The sequence below is a fragment of the Macaca fascicularis genome, chromosome X (assembly GCF_037993035.2).
Source record: "Macaca fascicularis isolate 582-1 chromosome X, T2T-MFA8v1.1".
NCBI lineage: Eukaryota > Metazoa > Chordata > Mammalia > Primates > Cercopithecidae > Macaca > Macaca fascicularis.
Genome location: NC_088395.1, coordinates 109,167,257 through 109,184,586, shown reverse-complemented (window position 1 = coordinate 109,184,586; position 17,330 = coordinate 109,167,257). Strand labels below are relative to the sequence as shown.

At 41.4% G+C, this 17,330-nt stretch overlaps 2 protein-coding genes across 13 annotated transcripts in view; both read right to left on the bottom strand.

Annotated features, from left to right (window-relative positions):
• The window catches only part of RAB40AL (RAB40A like), a 257,934-nt gene extending 241,626 nt beyond the window's left edge, over positions 1 to 16,308 (bottom strand). For all 6 annotated transcript variants that reach the window (XM_074029563.1, XM_074029554.1, XM_074029568.1 and 3 more), the window contains exons 1-2: positions 16,188 to 16,308; positions 15,918 to 16,052 (exon numbers count right to left, since the gene is read on the bottom strand). The gene's annotated coding sequence lies outside the window, so the exon portion shown is untranslated. The remainder of the gene's footprint in view (positions 1 to 15,917; positions 16,053 to 16,187) is intronic.
• Positions 1 to 16,308, bottom strand: part of GPRASP3 (G protein-coupled receptor associated sorting protein family member 3) — a 33,987-nt gene extending 17,679 nt beyond the window's left edge. For 3 of the 7 annotated variants that reach the window (XM_074029550.1, XM_074029546.1, XM_065537955.2), the window contains exons 1-2: positions 16,188 to 16,308; positions 15,918 to 16,052 (exon numbers count right to left, since the gene is read on the bottom strand). The gene's annotated coding sequence lies outside the window, so the exon portion shown is untranslated. Of the gene's footprint in view, positions 1 to 15,842; positions 16,053 to 16,183 lie in introns of all 7 variants that reach the window. The other 4 variants (XM_074029547.1, XM_065537956.2, XM_074029549.1 and 1 more) reach the window with 3 other exon arrangements.
• Positions 16,309 to 17,330: the final 1,022 nt, after the last annotated feature.

Genomic DNA, 17,330 nt, shown 5'->3' with positions numbered 1-17,330 from the left:
ACTGTAATGATGGGACCCTTAATTTTGGGGATCCATTTTTGCCTTCCAGCTGTATCTTCTTATTAGGCTCTGGAAACTGCATGCTTTCTCCACTCTGTTCTCCCAAAGGCTCCACCCTGAAGCCGATAATCCAATTAAGAAACAAAAAGTGGCAAATGAAAAATCTTACAACTACTGAATCTTCTATGTATTTATATGTGTCGTGTGTGATGTTTATATAAAAGAGCTCTAATTAATTGGTGTTAAAAAATAATTGCTTAAATATTGTCAGAAAATGTAAAGTGTAATGCCTTTTAGTTCATGTGATCTAAATAATCTTTGGGAAATAAAGACAGTTTTAGGATTATTGGTAAAATAAAAATATCTTCAAAAATTTAGCCATTTGGTCTAAATTATGCAAGTCAGATATTAGGTTTGCTAAATGCTTTAAGGTCATAAACTGCTTCTTTTGCTTTTGAAAATTGTTCAACTTGCCTGCTTTACCACTAGATAAGGTCTAACAAAATGTGGCGTTAGCCATATCCCTAGCTATGCTGGAAAGAGTCAGACCTTATCTGCACTTCTGTATGGTGTCCTAGGCTAGTACATAATTAAAATAGCTTACTAACCAGGTTTTTCACCAAAAGTTGCTAAGAATCAACAGTGTAACATGTATTTGAAACTACTGAAGAAACAGTTTTACATGCAAGGTGTGCAAAGAAAGTACAATGTGCATTTGGTAAAAGATTACAAGAAGGAATGGGAATGTGGATTTCTTGCCTAGTTTAGAGGGTTAAAGGATTATTTTAAGTTAGATAGGAAACATCTGAAGGTTTGAAGTTTTGGAAAGTTTGTGAAAAATATATTGCAAAAGAGATTCAGCCAGGCGCGGTGGCTCACGTCTGTAACTCCAGCACCTTGGGAGGCCAAGGCGGGTGGATGACGAGGTCAGGAGATCGAGACCATCCTGGCTAACATGGTGAAACCCCATCTCTACAAAAAATACAAAAAAATATTAGCCAGGCATGGTGGGGAGAGCCTGTAGTCCCAGCTACTTGGGAGGCTGAGGCAGAGAATTGCTTGAACTCAGGAGGTGGAGCTTGCAGTGAGCTGAGATCACACCACTGCACTCCAGCCTGGGCGACAGGGTGAGACACCATCTCAAAAAATAAAAATAAAAATAATAAAAAAAGAGATTCTGTGTGTAAATATATTGACTAAAGTTAAAGGGGTATTATACAGTTTTTCCATAAGTTGAACATTGGAATAAAAGCATAACAGAGTTTTCTTGGAGCCCTGATCTGCTCTTTAACAAAAGTTGTAAAGTGTTATAAAAGGTTTATGAGAATCTTACCTTATGGTCAGACATTAAAATTAGATAGATTGTCCATAACATTTTATTAAGAATTCGGTTTGACACTAATGCAAAGGTGAAATTTAGCTTTCTCTCTTGAACAAGATTTTCGTGTAATATTAAAAATAATGAAAGACTTTTGTTTGCCTTTCAAATGAACTACAGGTTGGCTAAGTGAATGACTTATGGTGACCTGGGATTTTATTTTATAATATCAAGTGTTTAAAATCTTTGATAATTGACAAACTTTCCAAAATTAAATTATAAATTATGTCTATTTCTGACCTAATTAATGTTTTAGATTTTGGACTTTAGGTCCTCTAAAGTCCAAAATGACATAGTTGGCTTATTTGGTATTAGGAAGCATTGTCAAATATGAAATTGTATTTGGCTTTCTTTGGGCTGTATTTGCATAAATATGTCATTAATATGTATTCCAAAATTATGAGACTCTGATATAACTTAGTGGGTATCATTAATAATTAGAACTGTTATGTAAAATTCTTGTGTGCCACAGAGGTAAGAAATTTCCTTGTCAATGTGTCTGTAACTGTGGCTGCCCTAGGACTTTTCGTCATCCACAGATAATTGTTGTCTTTTTTTTTTTTTTTTTTTGAGACAGAGTCTCACTCTGTTGCCCAGGCTGGAGTGCATTAGCACAATCTCGGCTCACTGCAACCTCTGCCTCCCGGGTTCAAGTGATTCTGCTGCCTCAGTCTCCCGAGTACCTGGGACTACAGGCATCTGCCACCATGCCCGGCTAATTTTTGTATTTTTAGTAGAGACAGATTTTCACCATATTGGCCAGGCTGGTCTCAAACTCCTGACCTTGTGATCCGCCTGCCTCTGCCTCCCAAAGTGCTGGGATTTCAGGCATGAGCCAGCGCGCCCGGCTTGTTGTCTTGTTTTGATCCTCTTTAAATGGTGTTTTATAATCAGCTATAGAACGGACAGGTGTTCCTGAATGCAAGTTTCTGGTAACTTTGGTGATTGTGACTGTCAGGCCTCTGAGCCCAAGCTAAGCCATCAAATCCCCTGTGACCTGCAGGGATACATCCAGATGGCCTGAAGTAACTGAAGAATCACAAAAGAAGTGAAAATGGCCTGTTCCTGCCTTAACTGATGACATTCCACCACAAAAGAAGTGAAAATGGCCAGTCCCCGCCTGAACTGATGACATTACCTTGTGAAATTCCTTCTCCTGGCTCATCCTGGCTCAAAAGCTCCCCCACTGAGCACCTTGTAACCCCCACCCCTGCCAGCCAGAGAATAACCCCCTTTGACTGTAATTTTCCTTTACCTACCCAAATCCTATAAAACGGCTCCACCCCATCTCCCTTCACTGACTCTCTTTTGGGACTCAGCCCGCTTACACCCAGGTGAAATAAACAGCCTTGTTGCTCACACAAAGCCTGTTTGGTGGTCTTTTCACACGGACGTGAGTGAAAGTGACATTAAAGGCCGGGCGCGGTGGCTCAAGCCTGTAATCCCAGCACTTTGGGAGGCCGAGACGGGTGGATCACGAGGTCAGGAGATCGAGACCATCCTGGCTAACACGGTGAAACCCCATCTCTACTAAAAAATACAAAAAACTAGCCGGGCGAGGTGGCGGGCGCCTGTAGTCCCAGCTACTCAGGAGGCTGAGGCAGGAGAATGGCGTAAACCCGGGAGGTGGAGCTTGCAGTGAGCTGAGATCCGGCCACTGCACCCCAGCCTGGGCGACAGAGCAAGACTCCGTCTCAAAAAAAAAAAAAAAAAAAAGAAAGTGACATTAAAATAAAGGAAAAAATATTTTTCAGGACTTTCATGGAGAGCTGAAATGTTCCATGAATATCAAGCAGAACAGGGGTTAACTGAATGGACAAAACTAGTAAAAGACTAAAGTCATCCTTTTTTTTTTTTTTTTAACATTTTGCTTAAAATGTTGCTGATCCTTTGTTTTTCAGATTCAAGAAAACTTTTGAGTTATTTACAGCTTTTAACAATTGAGTAAAGAATACTCCTGTGAAGAAAATTTGGAGCCTATTCCTTTCTCTCTACCTGATTTTTCCAGAATTTGAAAACAATTTGTGAGTTTTTTTTTTTTTTTTTTTAGATGGAGTTTCGCTCTTTGTTGCCCAGGCTGGAGTGCAGTGGTGTGATCTTGGCTCACTGCAACCTCTGCCTCCCAAATTCAAGCAATTCTCCTGTCTCAGCCTCCCGAGTAGCTGGGATTACAGGCGCCTGCCACCATGGCCAGCTAATTTTTTTGTATTTTTAGTAGAGACGAGGTTTCACCATATTGGTCAGGCTGCTCTCGAACTCTTGACCTCAGGTGATGCTCCCGCCTCAGCCTCCCAAAGTGCTGGGATTACAGGCATGAGCCACTGCACCCAGCCAATTTGTGAGTATTCTTAACTTATGGCAATATAGTTATTTGCGTAAGTGCAATAAGAATGCTTTCTTTTGCAACAGGGCAATGGGAGAAACTGGTTGTTTTACCAAGTCTTTGACTGGAATGACATGTCTTCATCTAAGGAATCAAGCTTGACTTATAGAGCCAATAAAAGTCATTTGGGAAAACTGGCCTCATACCTTGTCTACACAGTCCCTGTACAGTGTTCCTGACCTGTGGTATGTAAAGAATGTCATTGTCTGACAAGCCTAGGAGCCCCAAGTTATTTTGGAACCTCAAAAAAAGAGAAATTTACTCAACTCATAAGTATTTGAAGGTACAAACCCATGGGTGAGCTCAGCTTTAAAAAGTCTTGTCTGAGATTACTTATGGAACAGAGTTCCATCAAAGCAAATTTTAAAAGCCTATGTGAAAAAATGATTATTCTTGCTGGGCTTTATGCAAATAATCAGGCTAAGTATAAATAAGACTAAAGTTTACTTTCCAAACAAATCAATCCTATCATAATTTAAAAAAAACAAAAACAAAAACAAAAAAACATGAGGACTGGAGAGAGAAAAATATTTTTCAAAAATTATTATATACCTACTATTAGAATCTAGTCTCATCAGTTGTTTTTAAGTTTTTGTCTGCATTTTGGACTAACCCTGCTTATTCCTGTAAACCAACCAGTGATCTCTTGATGCAGCTCAGAAGAAACAAAAAGGATGGGTCATCAAGCTCCAGATGATCTTCAGTGAAGGATATCATCCTCTCAATATTCAAGAGACACCCTTCTACAGGGGACCCCAAGACTGCTCATCAGTGGGACAGGAAGGAGGCAAAATCCTGCCCCGACTCCCTCGGACCTGGCTAGATACTGCTTTCACCAACCCATGGAATGACCTTCCTGACCTGACAGCTAGCAAAATGCCAAGACCCACTGAACCACCACTGTCCATTTGTCAGTGGAAAGCAGTTACAGAAGACTGACTTTTGTCCATTCTTCCCCAAAGATTTGGGGTCTTGGGGTCTTGGGCTCTTGAGGGGGGAATGTTACAGGTAGTTAGGCATGAGCAGGGCAAGAGAGGGCTCTCCCCCCACCCACTAGGAATGTCAGGTGATGGTTCTGCAATTATTCCATTGCCTCTTTAAAAGTAATAAGTTGGCAGCTGGCATGAGGGAGAGGCCATTTCCTGATAGTCCACACCTATTGTACTAAAGTGTTAATTGAATGCAGACACCAGGGAGAAGCAATTTCCCAGGCATATGCATTAAGAGAGAGAATGACAGAGTATGACCTTCTGGGAGCACTCCACTGGAAAAGGGAAGAAAGCCTCAGATGGGCATGCATACAACCTTCTAAACACACTGTGCATGCTCACTTCCCAAGGGTAAGGAGGGCACCTCGCATGCGGGCAGCCCACACTAACAGAAGAATCATGGGAAAGGGGCCAGCCTATAAAATCCTAGGATCAAAGTTAAAACAGTGCGCTTTTCCTTCAAGTTGCCCGCTTGGGTCTCTTCCAAGCATACTTCCCTTTCTTTCCTGTTCTGAAGCCTTTATTATTTTTCTTTTTTTTCTTTTTTCTTTTTTTTTTTTGGAGTCGGAGTCTTACTCTGTTGCCCAGGCTGGAGTGCAGTGGCGTGATCTCGGCTTACTGCAACCTCCGCTTCCTGGGTTCAAGTGATTCTCCTGCCTCAGCCTCCTGAGTAGCTAGGATTGCAGGCATGTGCCACCATGCCCAGCTGTTTTTTATTTATTTTTTTATTTATATTTTTAGTAGAGACAGGGTTTCACCATGTTGGTCAGGCTGGTCTCAAACTCCTGACCTTGTGATCTGCCTGCCTCCGCCTCCCAAAGTGCTGGGATTATAGGCGTGAGCCACTGTGCCCGGCCCCTGAAGCCCTTTTTAAATAAACTTCCACTCCTGCTCTGAAATTTGCCTCAGTCTCTTTTTCTGCTTTCTGCCCCTTAGTCGAATTCTTTCTTCTGAGTAGGCAAGAATTGAGTTTGCTGCAGACCTGTATGGATTCACTGTCAGTAACCTGGATACCTTCCACTGGTAACACCCTGGTGTGGATTTTTTTGGTATTTATCCTGCTTGGTATTTTCTAAAATTCCTGGATCTGTGGTTTGATGTTTGTCACTGATTTTAGAAAATTCTCAGCTGTTATTATTTGAAATATTTCTTCTGCTCCAAATTTTCTTTCTAGTATTCCAACTATGCATATGTTATACTTTTTGAAATCATCCCACAGTGCTTCAATGTTCAGTTCTTTTTTCATTTCAATTTGGAAGTTTCTATTGTGAAAAGAAAATAAAAACCCAGGACCCCGATTCACTATGCCAAAAGGAAAATATTAAGCTGAAAGCTGAGTCATGCAATAAAATACCTTTCTTTTTGTTCCTAAGCAGATAGCTACAGATAAAAGGTTAAACATCTCCACAGGTAGATACTACATATTTTCCCTTATCTTATGTAAAGTGCTAGTTTACTGTGAGCCAGAGGAATACAGAATTGACTATTCCCATTTCTGCTCTTTTTCCCTTGCATCATGTGGATTACTGTACCCTCCCTCTTTCCCCTCTAGCCTGCTGTTCCCATTTAAATATTGAAGCCCTCAAAATTATCTTTGGATAAAGACACAGACCGCAGACTGTTTCTGTGATTCCGTGCTCTTTTCTTCTGGGAATGTCCTTCACCTTGGCAAAATAAACTTCTAAATCAATTGAGACATGTCTTACATACTTTTTGGTTTACACTATCGACCTATCCTGAAGCTCAGGAGTCCCCAGCCCCCAGGCCACGGACCAGGACCAGTCCATGGCCTGTTAGGAACTGGGTCACACAGCAGGAGGTGAGTGGTGGGCTAGCCAGTAAACCTTCATCTGTATATACAGCCACTCCCCATCACTTGCATTACCACCTGAGCTCCGCCTTCTGGAAGATCAGCTACGGCATTAGATTCTCATAGGAGCACAAACCATATTGTGAACTGCACATGCGAAGGATCTAGGTTGCACGCTCCTTATGAGAATCTAATGCCTGATGATCTGTCACTGCCTCCCATCACCCCAAGATGGGACCATCTAGCTTTACAAAAACAAGCTCCAGGCTCCCAGTGATTCTACATTATGGTGAGTTGTACAATTATTTCATTATCTATTACAATGTAATAATAATAGAAATAAAGTGCATAATACATGTAATGCACTTCAATCATCTGGAAACCATGCCCCTCACCCCCAGTCTGTGGAAAAATTGTCTTCCACGAAACCTGCCCCTGGTGCCAAAAAGGTTGGGGACTGCTACTCAAGCTTACTGAGTCTTTCCTCAACTGTGTCTAGTCTACTGATAATCCCATCAAAGGCATTCTTCATTTGCTGGAGTGCAGTGACAGGATCTCGGCTCACTGCAACCTCTGCCTCTGGGGTTCAAGCGATTCTCTTGCCTCAGCCTCCTGAGTAGCTGGGATTACAGGCACCTGCCACCATGCCCAGCTAATTTTTGTACTTTTAGTAGAGACAGGGTTTCTCCATGTTGGCCAGCCTGGTCTTGAACTCCTGACCTCAGGTGATCCACCCACCTCAGCCTCCCAAAGTGTTGGGATTACAGGCGTAAGCCTCTGTGCCTGGGCTCTGTTACAGTATTTTTTTATTTCTAGCATTTCCCTAAATATTCTTCTCAAGGAGAGTTTACATTTTGCAGCTCTTTTAGCTGTTATTCACTGTTATACACTATTATTATACTAGAGCCTTGTTAGCATGGTAGTGAAGTGCAGAGGAGAGGAAGTGTTCTATAATATTATGATTAATTGAAAGAGTGAGACCTTGTTTCAGTCTTTTGTGGGCCTGTGTCCCTGGGCTTTGATTTTCATAAGAGTTTTATTTTAGCTCCTTTCTCTCCCTTACATGAGACTAGAAACCTAAAGGGGGCTGAAATTGGAGAAATGCCTTTCCCTCAGCTGAGATAAGGCTCTGATAAAGTCTTTTCCACTGCAGAATAGGCTTTAAAAAAAAATGAAGGCGGCTCTGGGTGTATTTCACAAAAGTATAGTTCCCTTCCCACTGCAGGGGCCATGAGGAGATAATTTTGGGTTCTTCACTGCAAGAATATGGTGGGGTTCTTGGAAGTAATGCCTACAAAAGTGTGGGGACCTCCCTGACTGTAAATCCTCAGGGGTTTCTCACTCTCATATTATTCCACACTCAGTCTCCAGCAATTCATCAATATTACATTTACGTGCTCTTACCTATTTATATCTCTAGCAGTTTCTGTTCTATGAAAGAAGAAATAGGTTGTGACTCTCTGGATTTGCCTTCAGAATTTGGGACAGTCAATTGCCCTATGCCTCAGTTCTTTGAAAAATCTAAGAAATGTTGTTGATTCTGTTTGTTCAGATTTTTTTCTGGTTGTAAGTACAGGAGCAATGACTTACAAGTTCTTATATGTTGGAACTGAAACTGGAAGTCTGGCTATGGGTTTTAACAGGGAAGCTAAACAGCAGTGCAAAATAAAAAATAAAAAATTTTAAATGGGCTGGGTGTGGTGGCTCACACCTGTAATCTCAGTACTTTGGGAGTCCAAGGCGGGAGGATCGCTTAAGTCCGGGAGCTCAACAGCAGCCTAGACAACATAGCAAGACCCCATCTCTATTAAAAAAAAAAACAAAAAACAAAACAAAATAAAAAAAACGGCAGTGCACATTGCTTTTGTCTGCTTCTTTTCTGCTGAACATCACACCTGGGAATTAGGTTGCCCTGGAAAACCCAGCTGCTCCATAAATATTAGCTCTTTTCACTCCCAGGTACAGGAAATTTATGGGGCTCCCTGAACCTGACATCTCAGCCCCAAAATTTGTAAAGTGCAGTGTAAATTAGAATTTAGAGCTCCTGAATCAAAATTCCTGGTAATGGCCATGCACAATGGCTCATGCCTGTGATTCCAGCACTTTGGGAGGCCAAGGTGGGAGGGTCGCTTGAGCCCAGGAATTCAAGACTGGCCTGGGCAATACAGTGAGACCTTGTTTCTACAAAAAAACTTTAAAAATTAAAAAATATATATATTCTTGGTAATGAAGTCTGAGGAACTGTAACTTAATGCTAGGAGAGAAAAGTTGTCTACGTCACTACCACTACCACCACCATCAAGAGGCAGTGCATGATACTATTAGAATCTATAGCTTACATTAACTGCCTAATGATTGTTAAGTGCTTGCTTAGACTAGAGTAACCAGTTTCTGAGTCCTGGGAGTACATTCGAAAGGAAGTTTGTATAGAAGAGTTGGGAGTACCCAGATTTCAGAGCCAGACAGTCCAAAGTCTGAATACAGACTTTGTCACTATTTGTGTAACTTTAGCAAAGGTACTTAACGTCTTTATGACCCAGTTTCTTCATCCTTAAAAGGGAGCTGGCATTAACTACTTTACAGTATTACTGTGTATACTGAGAAAACTATTTGATATCCTGTACCACATGCAATATCAGGTCTTTCTAGTTCTTTTAAAATTTCTGATCTATTCCTATCATGAGGTGGGTTAGAGAAAGCAGGAAAGAATAGATGAGAAGTACATGGTTTTTAAAGGTCATAATTGCTAAGTCAGTGTCACTGTGCTTTTTGTGCTGTAGCCTCAGTGCTTTGTATATTCTATGTGGCTTACCATAACCCTTTACTAAAAGGATGCCATTTTTGCATAGTTGCCACTGCAGGTTACTGACTCTCTCCTCCTTTTAGTCACATGTCACAGAGAGGCTAATTCCATTTCCAGGAGTGAGTCTCTTTGGGATAATCTATCTGCTTGGTACTCTCTTGTTTAGGAAGAGGCATTGATCAAATTCCACTCAATGAGACATTAGGGGAAGGTTACAGATGGACTTCTGAGGAAAGTGTCCTCATTCATAAGAAAAACTCATCAGAAAAGATTGTCTTTTCTTCTTCCTCAGGAAGTTGCTTACCTCCTGAAATTGTTGTAGCCATCAAGCTATCAGCCTTAGGACGGAAGTTGATATTGTGAATGGCAGAAGAAAGAGATGGAAAAAAGCTGAGTCCTTTGCTGAATAAACAACCATCAAGGCTGCCCTACTTCAGTACTTACAGTCTTTGGATAATTAATTTCCTTATTAAGTTAGTTTTAGTTGAATTCCTTGTTATATGAAAATGGAACAATCCGAGATGTGCTCAGGCACAAAACAGCTCTTCAATGAGTAAGAATTCCTGACTTGTGTCCATCAGTGAGCACCTACATCTATAGTGGCAGAACTCATGTTTCCCAGGAAAGAAAAGCCAGAAGTTATCAACACTTGTCCTAATGATTGCTAGAGGTCTGACAACTGTTTGGCTTCTGCTCCAGATTAAAAAGGAAAGCTTCAGGCAGAAGCCAAACCCTGACTTATCTAGGAGGTCCAGAGGTACATTAAATACTTGAGATAATACAGAAACCTAGTTTCAATTCAGAGAATCATCGTGTGAAGGTGCACTCTTGTGAAATATCCAGATTATAAAGATATCAAAGGTTACTTGCTTTCAATTCAGGGGACTGTACTGATACTGAGAAAGACACATTTACAGTGTTGACAGTTAGAACAATATGATTAACTTTCCTAGGTGCACTAAACAATACAAGTATAGAAAGTCGTAGATGCTTGAGATTTATCCAGAGTTGGGATTTTTCCAGGACAGTGGAGCCAGGAACCAGAGGATGAGGTAGGAGTGTAGTAAAAATAATGTAGTGTGATGGACATTGGGTTGGGAGGGAAGGAAAGGGTGGAATAGGCTGACAAACATGGAAAAAAGGATAAGGGACAGGAGTCTAACAATATTCAGGTTTAATTTCTTTATGATAAATACTTTGCTACAAGCTTTGAGGAACAGAAGATCTGATTGTAAAAAACAGTTACAATGATTATGGAAGCTTTTAGTGATAATTGGCACTGGAGGAATATAGACATAGCATAGAAGGAATGCACATCAGCTCCAGATTCAAACCACAAAGGTGGGAATGTCACCTCCTCTGCTAACCGACTCAGTCAGGTTGGCTAAGCTACTTAACCAATGTGTGCCTCAGCTTCCTTATATAGAATGGAAACTATATGAGGTTGGCTAAGCTACTTAACCAATGTGTGCCTCAGTTTCATATATAGAATGGAAACAATAGCAGCACCTACCTCATAAGCTTGTTTTGAGGATTAAATAAGTGAATACATTTAGAGCCCTTAGTAGAGTACCCTGGCACATAGAAATCACCCAACAAATCTTAATATTAACACAATATTAAGTAGTAAACATTCAGGCTTTGCAGTCAGACAGACTGGGGTTTGAATCACACTTCCAGAGTCCAAGCTTCTTTCTCTATGCTACCTGTTCCTCAACACTAGTTCTACGTTATTCATTAAAAAAAAAAAAAAAGACTCTGATGCACGGTATAAAGAAACAAATGGGCTGGGCGCAGTGGCTCATGTCTGTAATCCCAGCACTTTGGGTGGCCAAGGCGGGTGGATCACCTGAGGTCAGGAGTTTGAGACCAGCCTGGCCAACATGGCGAAACCCTGTGTCCGCTAAAAATACAAAAATTAGCTGGGCATGGTGGTGTGTGCCTGTAATCCCAGCTACCAGGGGGGCTGAGGCAGGAGGATCACTTGAGCTTGGGAGACGGAGGTTGCAGTGAGCCGAGATCGTGCCACTGCACTCCAACCTGGGTGACAAGGTGAGACTCCATCTCAAAAAAAAAAAAAAAAAAAAACCAAAAAAAAAAAAAAAAAAGGAAAAGAAAAGAAACAAGTGGCAAATATTGCGTAAGTACAAATGATGGAGGAATTACTTCCTACCAAGGTGCAAGGAATAAGGGTGAGGAGGTATCAGACTTCAAAAAGGCCCTGGCATTTGAACTGAGCCCAAAAGGATGTTTGCCGTAGAGAGAAAAAGGGTAAGAACATTGAAGATTGAAGGGACAGCATGTGGAAAGGCATACAAGTAGTAAAGCACATAGTACAGTTGGGAAAACAACAGATTTTCCAGTGTGGCTTGACTGCAGGCAAAGTGGGGCAAGGCCTGGAGTAGTGTGAGGCACTTGAGAGTGAGAGCTTCTTTCTTTATTTCATTCTGGTCCTGGCCTTCACTTGGAAGAATGTTATGAGAGATGGAGATAGAAAGGCAGACTTGTATTAAAGGGTGCAAGGTCTTGAAAGCCTTGATAGAAAATCTGGTGGTAGTTTATAGATTACATCCCATTGAAGGTTGCTCTTTTGAAATTGGGGGGCAGAGTTGATAATTAGTGGCTGCTAAAAGTCCAGACTAGACAGATGAAAAATTCACTCTGATATTATCCCCACACAACATTTTAGGCCAGGTGACATCTGAAGTAGCCTCTATTACATAAAGTAGCCCATAATATTTATCAAAAAAGGGAGAAGGAACAAGAGGCCTGAGTGAATGATGAATTTTTTATTTCAATTACACCCCAGAAAAAGAATTGAGGAAGGATTCTACCCTCTACAAGTCAGAACAAAGGCAATCATCATCTTGCTTGGATACACACACACACACACACACACACACACACACAGCCCCACCCCCCAGTCACCCTGCTCTTTGGCTGAGATGGAAAAATTCTACAGGCATAAACTGTTTAAGTATCTGCTTTGGAGTACATTTGGGGCACAGAAGTATTTAATCAGGTCACAATTTGAAGTTTTCCAAATATAAATGCAATACCCACAACAGGAATTCTAGGCTAAGGGAGCTGTGATAAGAAAAAAAAAGATGACAGGATAGATGTATAGGTAGATTAGACAGACAGACACATAGATAGATATAGATAAATAGATACATAGATAATTTAAAAAATTATCTAAATTACAGGTACATGTCACAAAAACAGACTGCTTTTTTCACCCATAATACGCTGTTGGGTCTGCCTCCTTTATTTTAACTTGTTGATGCAGAATATACAGCAAAGGTAAGCTTTACATATATTAATCTAGGTGTGGCTGCCAAAACTAGGGAAAATTACACTGTTGTTCTGACATCAAATATTTGAAACCACCTACTTGGAGTTAGCATTGGACTCTACAGGTTTAAGGGCACAATCCCCAACAATGCTGCCCCCGCTTTAGATCAGATACCAGCCCCAATTCTCAGGAAGCCACCTATCCTTCTGACTGACCACTTATAAATTCAGGAGTTCCCATGACATTATGAGGTTTCATAATTAACTGAAACAACTCACAGAACTCACGAAAAGTGCTATTCTTATTATTACAGTTTCATTTAAGGATACACACAGGACAAGGTCTGAAAGGATCCTGGACACAAAGCTTCCATACCCTCTCCTTGTGGAGTCAGGAAATATCACCCTACCTAGAGAACAATATGTTCACTAACCAAGAAGCTCCACTTAGCCCTGAAGTTCAAAGTTTTCACTGAGGTTTTATTACACAGGCAAGATTGATTAAACCATTGGTTATGTGACTGAACTTAATACCTAGCCCCACTACCTTCCCTGAAGGTTGAGCTGGCCCAAAGTTCCAACCCTTTAATCATATGGTTGGTCCTTCTGGTGACCAGTCCCCATCCTGAAGCTATCTAGGGGCCCACCATAAGTCACTTCGTTAGCATAACAAAGATACTCCTGTCACACAGGAAATCCCAAGGTTTTTTGAAGCTCTGTGTCAGAAACTAGGGCTAAAGATCAGCTATATTCTCTATTATACTATACCATACTTGAAGTCTTCTCTGTTGACATACTCGAAAAAACACAGAGACAAGAGACAAGACAGCTTGAGTAGAAAACCATAAGCTGAATGCTGGCCCCAGTATTTATATTATCAGAATTCTGGAGAGTAAAGAGAAGAAAATAATAGGAGAGGGTAGGAGATGAGGATGTAGGGGACTAATCCCTACCTATGATTTTGCCCCATATGCCTTGTATCTATCCTAGATTTTAAGTCTAAACAGGAGGGCCTAAAGTAGTAGAACAACATAGTTTCAACTCTATAAACTTGGTATAAACATAAGAATAGGAGTGGGATTAGAAAAAGTAATTTCTTCCTAGCAACACTTTCTTACACTGACTTTGTATGTATTGTGATATATGAAGAAATAAGCATTTGATCTTTTTTATTTTGATTGAAATTTGAAATGAGTTATTTTTTAAATTTAAAAAAATTTTTAATTTATATGGATATGTAATATTTGTACATATTTATTGGGTATAAATTATATTTTGATATAAACATACAATGTGTAATGTAATTGAGATACACATCACCTCAAATATTTATCATTTTGTTGCACTGAGAACACTCCAAATCTATTCTCCTAATTACACTGAAATACATAATAATTATTGTTAACTATAGGCACCCTATTGAGCTACTGAATACTAGATCATATTCCTTCTAACTGTGTTTTTGTACCCATTAACCAACTCCTTTTTATACCCCATCCCCAATACCCTTTCCAGCCTTTGGTAACCATAAATTTTTGTCCCATATTCCTGGCATAGATCTCCTAGAACCCTTGCTATTTCCTGATAGGGATAACAGAAGCATCTTTTGTTACATGTGGCTTTAGTCTCAAGCTCTTGACAATAAGACCCTTGGAATCTCTGGAGTGATAGGTGTCTTTTTTTATGCTCCGAGATGACTGGTGGGTGAGGGCTACTAGATAGCTTCAAGATATGGATGGTCACCAGAAAGATCAAGGCATGATTAGAGGGTTGGAACTCAGCCTCACCCCTTGACCTCCAAGGAGAAGAGAGGGGCTGAAGATTGAGCTAATCACCAATGGTCAATGATTTCATCAATCACGCCTATGTAATGAAACCTCTACAAAAACCCCAAATGTCTGAGAGGTTCCAGGTTGGTGAACTCATTCGTATTCTGGGAAGGTGGTGTACACCAAATCCACATGGATGGCAGCTTCAGCATTTGGGACCCTTCTGGACCTTGCCATAATGTACCTCTTCATCTGACTTTTAATTTATATTCTTTATGAACCAGTAATAGGAAGTAGAGTTTCCCTGAGTTCAGTGGGCCCTCATAGCAAATTATTGAACCTGAGGAGGGGGTTGTGGGAACTCCCAACTGGGAGCTAAGTCAGACAGAAGTGTGGGTAACGTGGAGATCCATTACTTGTGATTGCTGTCTGAAGTGGGGGAGGGCAGTCTTATGGGAATGAGCCCTTAACCAGAGAAGTCTGCACTAACTCTGGGTAGTGTCAGAATTGAATTAAACTGTAGGATACCTAACTGGTGTCCTCAAAGAATAGGAGAATTGCTTGGTGTGAAAAATCCACATATTCTGTGCCAGAAGTATTGTGGGTAGAGGAACCACTTTCTTTCACTTGGTACCCAGTGGATGCATGGGGCAGGGGGAAAGGAGGATACTCAATGTGAAAGAGGACAAGGACTTACCATGGGGTTGCTACCTGTGATGGGACCAAAGAAACACATCCTAAGGAATGAGCAGAGATCACAACACAAGAGGGCAAAGGGTATGCAGAGGGGAACTTAGGAGACTATCCATGAAGCAGTTTCTGTAGGTGCTCCCCAGAAAGACCCTCCTCTGAGGCCCAACACAGCAGGGAGAGAGAGTGTCACATGGAGCAGCAACCCACTTTGTGTCCCTCAATGGGAATGAGATTCTGCTGCATGGGGCTGAGATCCAGGAATCCCGTTGGGGGTCGAGAAGCTTGGAGTATCCTAATGAGAAATCCTAGGTGAAGGGCCCACAGCATCTAGGTTTCCTCTCCTGGAGTCTATGTCTTCTCCTCCTTTTCCTAGAACTGCCAGGATTGAGGTTCATTCCTCTCTTGCATCCCCAGTCAGCTGGAGCCTTGCAGTAAAAGGCAGATGTATGTGTTCCCTTCTCCTGCCCTCCTCCACCCTCTGCCAGTTTTGAGCTGATATCAGCCATCCCCACTGCCTGAATACTGCCAGTAAGAAGACACAGAGTAGAATGAGTGCGGATGCGTAGCCCATGGTTCCCATCCCCACCCCTGCCTTTCCTGATCCAGCACCACAGATGTTCACGAATTGTCACTTCACCATTTCCCCGCTCTGGGCTTCCCTGAAGCCAACTCCATCCATATGCCCACCTCCCCCACCCACACATACAAACACAGGGCACTCACTGGGCTGGGAGCCTTGGGATGAGGGGATAAGGGTGTTCAAAAGGCAGGAGGGAGCAGGCGGATCCGAGGCATTACCTGCACCCGCATCTAGTCTCAGTCACCACCTCTTAGGGATGGCATCTGCCGTCCTTGCACCCACTTCCTCCAATAGCAACCGCTGCTCCTTTCCATGAATGAGTCAGGCAGGTAGACTCTTTGCTTCTTGAGCTCCTGAACAAAAGACAGATCAGCTAAGACGCTCGCGGTTGGCTGAGGGATTGTTTCCTTTACCAACAAATGCTGTAGTTCCGGTCGCCTGAGAAATTAGTTTTCAGGCTGATGCAGCATGGAAAGACACCTACCTACCTTAATATGCCGCCGTTCCCCCCACGTTCTGCTCTGCGGAGCACAGGTGTCTTCCGCCTTTCAGGTCCTTTCTGGGTGTAAGAAAACACTCCTCTCCGCAGGCCAAATCCAGAGCCTGGTCACATGACCCACCGTCAGCCCCACGTGACTGCGCAGTCAGCTTGTTCGCCGCAGTCCCCTACCACCGATGACAGTCTTCTGCCTCTGGGGTGCTTACTAGAAGACACTGAAGCTCCTTGGCCAGACAGCTGGAAGGAAGGCTGGGCTTTGCTCTGGAGGACCACTTGGCTGGCGAGGAACATTCGATGAGGATTTGGGAAATGAAGTGATTTTTAATATATTGTATACGACTCAAGCGACATACTAAAACACACACAGGATCTGTCTTGAAACATGGTAGTAAGCAAAACAAAATTCAAACTCCAATTTGCACCACTAGGATGATCCCTGTTAAAACTTATGGTTTGCAAAGGGAGGCAAAACTGTCACTTCCATGTACCTTACCAAACTAGGATCAGGTGGGGAAAAAAAAGCATGTTGCACTGTCAGAAAAATTATACAAAACTTAGGTAAAGTCACCATTAGTTACTGGATGTCATTTCAGGGCAGTGCTGGGATGTCTATTGATTTACCTATTTTTCAACTCTGTAGACACTGATGTTAACATGTATATATTTTATTCAATAGATATGTAAATGATTTATGTCCAGTGCAATAGATAACCTTAAATATTACAATTTATTGCCCTGTAAGATATTAACTAGTTTTGCATTTAACCTGGCAGTGTTATTCTAACATTTATTAATTTCCTATGTGTTTATAAAATTCAATGTTTTGTTTATATCTTCATATTGTGTATATTGTATATACACATATACCCTTCAACTGTTTTCTTAATCCTAGCAGTTGTTCATTAATTGTGTTGGAAAATCTTTCACATATTCTTTTTACATTTACATGAGTTGTAATTTTACCTTTGAAAATTTAGAGCATTCTGAGACAAAAAAAAAATTTTGTCATGTCTAAAAATAAAACATTTGATATTTCTCCTAAGTCTGAATTTCCTCTCCAAACCAACATATATCCCTGTCTTTTCCAATTCTCCTGACTGAAGGTATGGTGTGGTCATTTTTTAAATTATCG